This window comes from Salmo salar, chromosome 03 (genome assembly GCF_965601325.2).
Source record: "Salmo salar chromosome 03, fSalSal1, whole genome shotgun sequence".
Classification (NCBI taxonomy): Eukaryota; Metazoa; Chordata; class Actinopteri; order Salmoniformes; family Salmonidae; genus Salmo; species Salmo salar.
The window spans coordinates 103,052,501-103,060,000 of record NC_138293.1 but is presented as its reverse complement, the minus strand read 5'-3'; the positions used below and the strand labels follow the sequence as shown (position 1 = coordinate 103,060,000).

General features: G+C 43.1%; 1 protein-coding gene across 1 annotated transcript in view; it reads left to right on the top strand.

Moving 5' to 3' along the window:
- LOC123732882 (glutamate receptor ionotropic, NMDA 2A) overlaps window positions 1-7,500 on the top strand; it is a 228,437-nt gene that overhangs the window by 189,964 nt on the left and 30,973 nt on the right. The window lies entirely within an intron of this gene.

The following is a 7,500-nucleotide window of genomic DNA, read 5'->3' as shown; positions in this document are numbered from 1 at the left end:
TTTAATATCTTTGGTGTTTAATATATTTGGTGTTTAATATCTTTGGTGTTTAGTATCGTTGGTGTTTAGCATCTTTGGTGTTTAGCATCATTGGTGTTTAGTATCATTGGTGTGTGATATAGTTGGTGTTTAGTTTTTTTGTTGTGTACTAGATTACTGGATGTGTAGTATAGTCTCTATGCTAGGGTTGATAATGGCAACACGTTTGGAGGAAGCTTTGGTATTACAGTATGTTAGGTATTGATCTGTGGAGATGGATACATGAGAACTTGTTCTCAACTGGCCTACCTGGTTAAATAAAGGTGAAATTAACATAAATAAATAACAAAAATGTTAGTTATTGATCTGTGGTGCTAAATACTCCTATACGATAGTAGTGTGATATCTGATTGGAGGGGGTGTATTCTATATGGTAATACTAGATATCTGATTGGATGGGGTGTATTCTATATGGTAATACTAGATATCTGATTGGATGGGGTGTGTTCTATATGGTAATACTAGATATCTGATTGGATGGGGTGTATTCTATATGGTAAAACTAGATATCTGATTGGATGGGGTGTGTTCTATATGGTAATACTAGATATCTGATTGGATGTGGTGTATTCTATATGGTAATACTAGATGTCTTATTGGATGGGGTGTGTTCTATATGGTAATACTAGATATCTGATTGGATGGGGTGTGTTCTATATGGTAATACTATATATATGATTTGATGGGGTGTATTCTATATGGTAATACTAGATATCTGATTGGATGGGGTGTATTCTATATGGTAATACTAGATATCTGATTGGATGGGGTGTATTCTATATGGTAATACTAGATATCTGATTGGATGGGGTGTATTCTATATGGTAATACTAGATATCTGATTGGATGGGGTGTATTCTATATGGTAATACTAGATATCTGATTGGATGGGGTGTATTCTATATGGTAATACTAGATATCTGATTGGATGGGGTGTATTCTATATGGTAATACTAGATATCTGATTGTATGGGGTGTATTCTATATGGTAATACTGGATATCTGATTGGAGGGGGTGTATTCTATATGGTAATACTATATATCTGATTGGAGGAGGTGTATTCTATATGATAGTAGTGTGATATCTGATTGGAGGGGGTGTATTCTATATGATATTAGTGTGATATCTGATTGGATGGGGTGTATTCTATATGGTAATACTAGATATCTGATTGGAGGGGGTGTATTCTATATGGTATTACTAGATATCTGATTGGATGGGGTGTATTCTATATGGTAATACTAGATATCTGATTGGATGGGGTGTATTGTATATGGTAATACTAGATATCTGATTGGATGGGGTGTATTCTATATGGTAATACTAGATATCTGATTGGATGGGGTGTATTCTATATGTTAATACTAGATATCTTATTGGTGTGGGTGTATTCTATATGGTAATACTAGATATCTGATTGGATGGGGTGTATTCTATATGGTAATACTGGGTATCTGATTGGAGGGGGTGTGTTCAAAATGCTAATACTAGATATCTGATTGGAAGGGGTGTATTCTATATGGTAATACTATATATCTGATTGGATGGGGTGTATTCTATATGGTAATACTAGATATCTGATTGGATGGGGTGTATTCTATATGGTAATACTGGATATCTTATTGGAGGGGGTGTGTTCTATATGGTAATACTAGATATCTGATTTGATGGGGTGTATTCTATATGGTAATACTAGATATCTGATTGGATGGGGTGTATTCTATATGGTAATACTATATATCTGATTGGAGGGGGTGTATTCTATATGGTAATACTAGATATATGATTGGATGGGGTGTATTCTATATGGTAATACTAGATATCTGATTGGAGGGGGTGTATTCTATATGGTAATACTAGATATCTGATTGGAGGGGGTGTATTCTATATGGTAATACTAGATATCTGATTGGAGGGGGTGTATTCTATATGGTAATACTAGATATCTGATTGGAGGGGGTGTATTCTATATGGTAATACTAGATATCTGATTGGATGGGGTGTGTTCTATATGGTAATACTAGATATCTGATTGGATGGGGTGTATTCTATATGGTAATACTAGATATCTGATTGGAGGGGGTGTATTCTATATGGTAATACTAGATATCTGATTGGATGGGGTGTGTAGTCTGGTGTTGCTGCTCCCTCTGTTTCTCTATCTGACTGTTAAAATCTCCTGTTCTCACACCACTCTGCTGCAGTGTGTGTGTGTTTGTGTGTGTGTGTGTGTGTGTGTGTGTGTGTGTGTGTGTGTGTGTGTGTGTGTGTGTGTGTGTGTGTGTGTGTGTGTGTGTGTGTGTGTGTGTGTGTGTGTGTGTGTGTGTGTGTCTGCTCCCATTTCTCTCTTAGCAATGCTGCAGTATGTGAGTTCTTATCTATTTTTCTACACGGCTGCAGAGTGTGTGTGGTGTGTGTGTGGTGTGTCGTTTTGTGTGTGTGTGTGTGTGTGTGTGTGTATGTGTGTGTGTGTGTGTGTGTGTGTGTGTGTGTGTGTGTGTGTGTGTGTGTGTGTGTGTGTGTGTGTGTGTGTGCGTGTGTGTGTGTGTGTGTGTGTTGTTGCTGCTCTGCAGTAGCGTGTGTGTGAAGACCTGGTTTCTGTGTGGTGCAGTGGCCCTCCTCCAAACACCTCTGATATTTTGATCCCTCTGTGTCTGGTCGAATCAGAGGGCTCTTCCTCTCTCTGTCTCTTCCTCTTCCTCTGTCTTCCTCTCGCTGTCTCTTCCCCTTCCTGTCTCTTCCTCTCTCTCTGTCTCTTCCCCTTCCTCCGTCTTCCTCTCTCTCTGTCTCTTCCCCTTCCTGTGTCTTCCTCTCTCTCTGTCTCTTCCCCTTCCTGTGTCTTCCTCTCTCTCTGTCTCTTCCCCTTCCTCCGTCTTCCTCTCTCACTCTTCCCATTTCTCAGTCTTCCTCTCTCTCTCTTCCCCTTCCTCCCTCTCTCTCTCTCTCTCTCCCTCTCTCTCTGTCTCTTCCCCTTCCTCTCTTCCCATTCTTCTGTCTTCCTCTCTCTGTGTCTCTTCCCCTTCCTCTGTCTTCCTCCCTCTCTTCTCCTCCTCCCTCCCTCCCTCCCTCCCTCCCTCCCTCCCTCCCTCCTCCTCCCTCCCTCCTCCCTCCCTCCCTCCCTCCCTCCCTCCTCCCTCTAGACAGATGAGGTAATAAAGGAGGTAGTGTATTGTGTGTTGGCCAGCTGCAGTAAAGTCCATCCTGCTGTATTAAGGCTGTCATACTGTAGTCAATATACACTGAGTGTACAAAACATGAATACCACTGCTGTTTCCATGGCGAACTGACCAGGTGAATTCAGGTGAAAGCTCTGATCCCTTATTGATGTCACTTGTTAAATCCACTTCAATCAGTGTAGATAAAGAGGAGACAGACGGGTTAAAGGAAGGATTTTTAAGCCTTGAGACAATTGAGACATGGATTGTGTATGTGTACCATTCAGAGGGTGAATGAGCAAGACAAAAGATTGAAGTGCCTTTGAACAGGGGTTTGGTAGTAGGTGCCAGGCGCACCGGTTTGTGTCAAGAACTGCAACGCTGCTGGGGTTTTTTCACGCTCAACCGTTTCCCCGTGTGTATCCAGAATGCAACTCAGTATTAGGAAGGTTTTCTTAATGTTTTGAACACGATCCTTTAGTGAAAATTGAGGCTCAGCTGTTCTCTACCAAAAGACAGGATGTACTTTATTTTGGTCCAGATGTATGAATCCCGTGTGCTACTACTTCCTGTTTGGTACTTTAACCTGTTGTACATTGTTACAACACTGTATATAGACATAATATGACATTTGTAATGTTCTTTATTCGTTTGGAACTTCTGTGAGTGTAATGTTTACTGTTAATTTTTATTGTTTATTTCACTTTTGTTTATTATCTACTTCACTTGCTTTGCCAATGTTAAGATGTGTTTCCCCATGCCAATAAAGCCCCTTGAATTTAATTGAATTGAATTGAGAGAAAGAGAGAGAGACTGAGACCGACAGACAGAGATACAGAAACAGAAACAGAGACACACTTCGCTGGCTTTGGCAATGTAAACATATGTTTCCCCATGCCAATAAAGCCCCTTTGAATTGAATTGAATCCAGTCAGAAATGCAGAATTCAGGACAACTGTAAAATAATAAACAGTATGTAAAAAATGTACTGTTTTTTTTAAACGTGCCCAAGATAATTCCTACTTTGAGATGCTTGATGTTGTAAAACCCCCTGTGGCTTATTGTTCAGCACTCAGAGTCTAGTATACCTTAGTAAATATGGACCCAGAAATACACAGCCTATCAAGAGGATGGGTGAAGTGATGTTGAATGACCCAGTTACCAGTATTTCCCTGGGTTAGTTATGTCTGAGAAGGATAAAAAAAAAAAAAGGAAGCATGTACTTCCTGATTGAGCACACATTGCCATGGTGATATACTGAACAAGAAGATGTGGGAGAGCTTCCCTGGTTGTCTGAAGACCAGGGACAGAGCTCCCCTGGTTGTCTGGGAACCAGGGAGAGAGCTTCCCTGGTTGTCTGGGAACCAGGGAGAGAGCTTCCCTGGTTGTCTGGGAACCAGGGAGAGAGCTTCCCTGGTTGTTTGGGAACCAGGGAGAGAGCTTCCCTGGTTGTCTGAAGACCAGGGACAGAGCTCCCCTGGTTGTTTGGGAACCAGGGAGAGAGCTTCCCTGGTTGTTTGGGAACCAGGGAGAGAGCTTCCCTGGTTGTTTGGGAACCAGGGAAAGAGCTTCCCTGGTTGTCTGAGGACCAGGGAGAGAGCTTCCATGGTTGTTTGGGAGCCAGGGAGAGAGCTTCCCTGGTTGTTTGGGAACCAGGGAGAGAGCTTCCCTGGTTGTCTGGGAACCAGGGAAAGAGCTTCCCTGGTTGTTTGGGAACCAGGGCGAGAGCTTCCATGGTTGTTTGGGAACCAGGGAGAGAGCTTCCCTGGTTGTTTGGGAACCAGGGACAGAGCTTCCCTGGTTGTTTGGGAACCAGGGAGAGAGCTTCCCTGGTTGTCTGGGAACCAGGGACAGAGCTTCCCTGGTTGTCTGGGATCCAGGGAGAGAGCTTCCCTGGTTGTTTGGGAACCAGGGAGAGAGCTTCCCTGGTTGTCTGGGAAGCAGGGAGAGAGCTTCCCTGGTGTGCGTGCTGTTTTATAGACGGGATGGCTGACATCGATATGGCCGGGAAGGTTCTGTTATGATTCTGAAACGGTCAGATTTCTAGCAACAATGACAATAAACTGCCCTGCGGGGAATCATAAGTGGCTCGTTTCAGCTCGTTTTTTAATCTTGTCATTGATACCATGTCTTTGTTCTCTGAGCTGTTTTGACTGATGTCCAGGTCTATAGCTGATACGGCTAAAATTAGCTAGCTAGCTAGCTAACCAACAACTGTAAGGATTGTATTTGAGAGACAAGTGTAAGAGACATTTCTCTGGTGGTTTGGAGAATACAATATCTGTCTTGGAGATCAAACATTGCAGGTTCAAACCCCACATATAAAGTGTAAAAAATATGGTTTTGTTTGTATGATTTAAATGTTGATTAAATGTCCTGAGAATGTTAATTGAAATGCCATATGTCTCTATATCACCTACAATACAGTCCTCAGATCAGAATTACCATTCAATCTACAATACAGTCCTCAGATCAGAATTACCATTCAATCTACAATACAGTCCTCAGATCAGAATTACCATTCAATCTACAATACAGTCCTCAGATCAGAATTACCATTCAATCTACAATACAGTCCTCAGATCAGAATTACCATTCAATCTACAATACAGTCCTCAGATCAGAATTACCATTCAATCTACAATACAGTCCTCAGATCAGAATTACCATTCAATCTATAATACAGTCCTCAGATCAGAATTACCATTCAATCTACAATACAGTCCTCAGGTCAGAATTACCATTCAATCTAGACAGACAAGGATGTTTTCCAATCTGCTTTAATGTGCTGAGAATGTTGTGGTAATATTAGGTTAAACTTAAATATAACATTTAATAAATGTTCTTGAGGACCTGTGAGATAAAAATCTATATTCAATCAAATGTATTTATAAAACCCTTCTTACATCAGCTGATATCTCAAAGTGCTGTTACAGAAACCCAGCCTGAAACCCCAAACAGCAAGCAATGCAGGTGTGGAAGCACGGTGGCTAGGAAAAACTCCTTAGAAAGGCCAGAACCTAGGAAGAAACCTAGAGAGGAACCAGGCTATGAGGGGTGGCCAGTCCTCTTCTGGCTGTACTGGGTAGAGAGGAACCAGGCTCTGAGGGGTGACCAGTTCTCTTCTGGCTGTACTGGGTAGAGAGGAACCAGGCTCTGAGGGGTGACCAGTCCTCTTCTGGCTGTGCCGGGTAGAGAGGAACCAGGCTCTGAGGTGTGACCAGTCCTCTTCTGGCTGTACTGGGTAGAGAGGAACCAGGCTATGAGGGGTGGCCAGTCCTCTTCTGGCTGTACTGGGTAGAGAGGAACCAGGCTCTGAGGGGTGACCAGTTCTCTTCTGGCTGTACTGGGTAGAGAGGAACCAGGCTCTGAGGGGTGACCAGTCCTCTTCTGGCTGTGCCGGGTAGAGAGGAACCAGGCTCTGAGGTGTGACCAGTCCTCTTCTGGCTGTACTGGGTAGAGAGGAACCAGGCTATGAGGGGTGGCCAGTCCTCTTCTGGCTGTACTGGGTAGAGAGGAACCAGGCTCTGAGGTGTGACCAGTCCTCTTCTGGCTGTGCTGGGTAGAGAGGAACCAGGCTATGATGGGTGGCCAGTCCTCTTCTGGCTGTGCTGGGTAGAGAGGAACCAGGCTATGAGGCGGGGCCAGTCATCTACTGGCTGTACTGGGTAGACCAGAGGAACCAGGCTCTGAGGGGGGGCCAGTCCTCTTCTGGCTGTGCTGGGTAGAGAGGAACCAGGCTATGAGGCGGGGCCAGTCATCTACTGGCTGTACTGGGTAGAGAGGAACCAGGCTATGAGGCGGGGCCAGTCATCTACTGGCTGTACTGGGTAGAGAGGAACCAGGCTATGAGGCGGGGCCAGTCATCTACTGGCTGTACTGGGTAGAGAGGAACCAGGCTATGAGGGGTGGCCAGTCCTCTTCTGGCTGTACTGGGTAGACCAGAGGAACCAGGCTCTGAGGGGTGGCCAGTCCTCTTCTGGATATTGTGTGCAAATAAAATGAATATTATTATAAACCTAAAACAAATATGCTATGAACGTCACAAAAAAACAGACTTCAGAAAGTGTTCATACTTCTGGACTTATTCCACATTTTGTTGTGTTACAGCCTGAATTAAAAAAACAAATTAAATAGATATTTTTTTCTCACCCATCTACACACAATACCCTATAATAACAACAATGTAATTTCTTTTTAGAAAATTTAGCAAATGAATGTAAAATGTGAAATACAGAATACCTTTTTGGCAGTGATTGCAGCCGTGAGTCTTTCTGGGTAAGTCTCTAAGAGATTTCCACACCT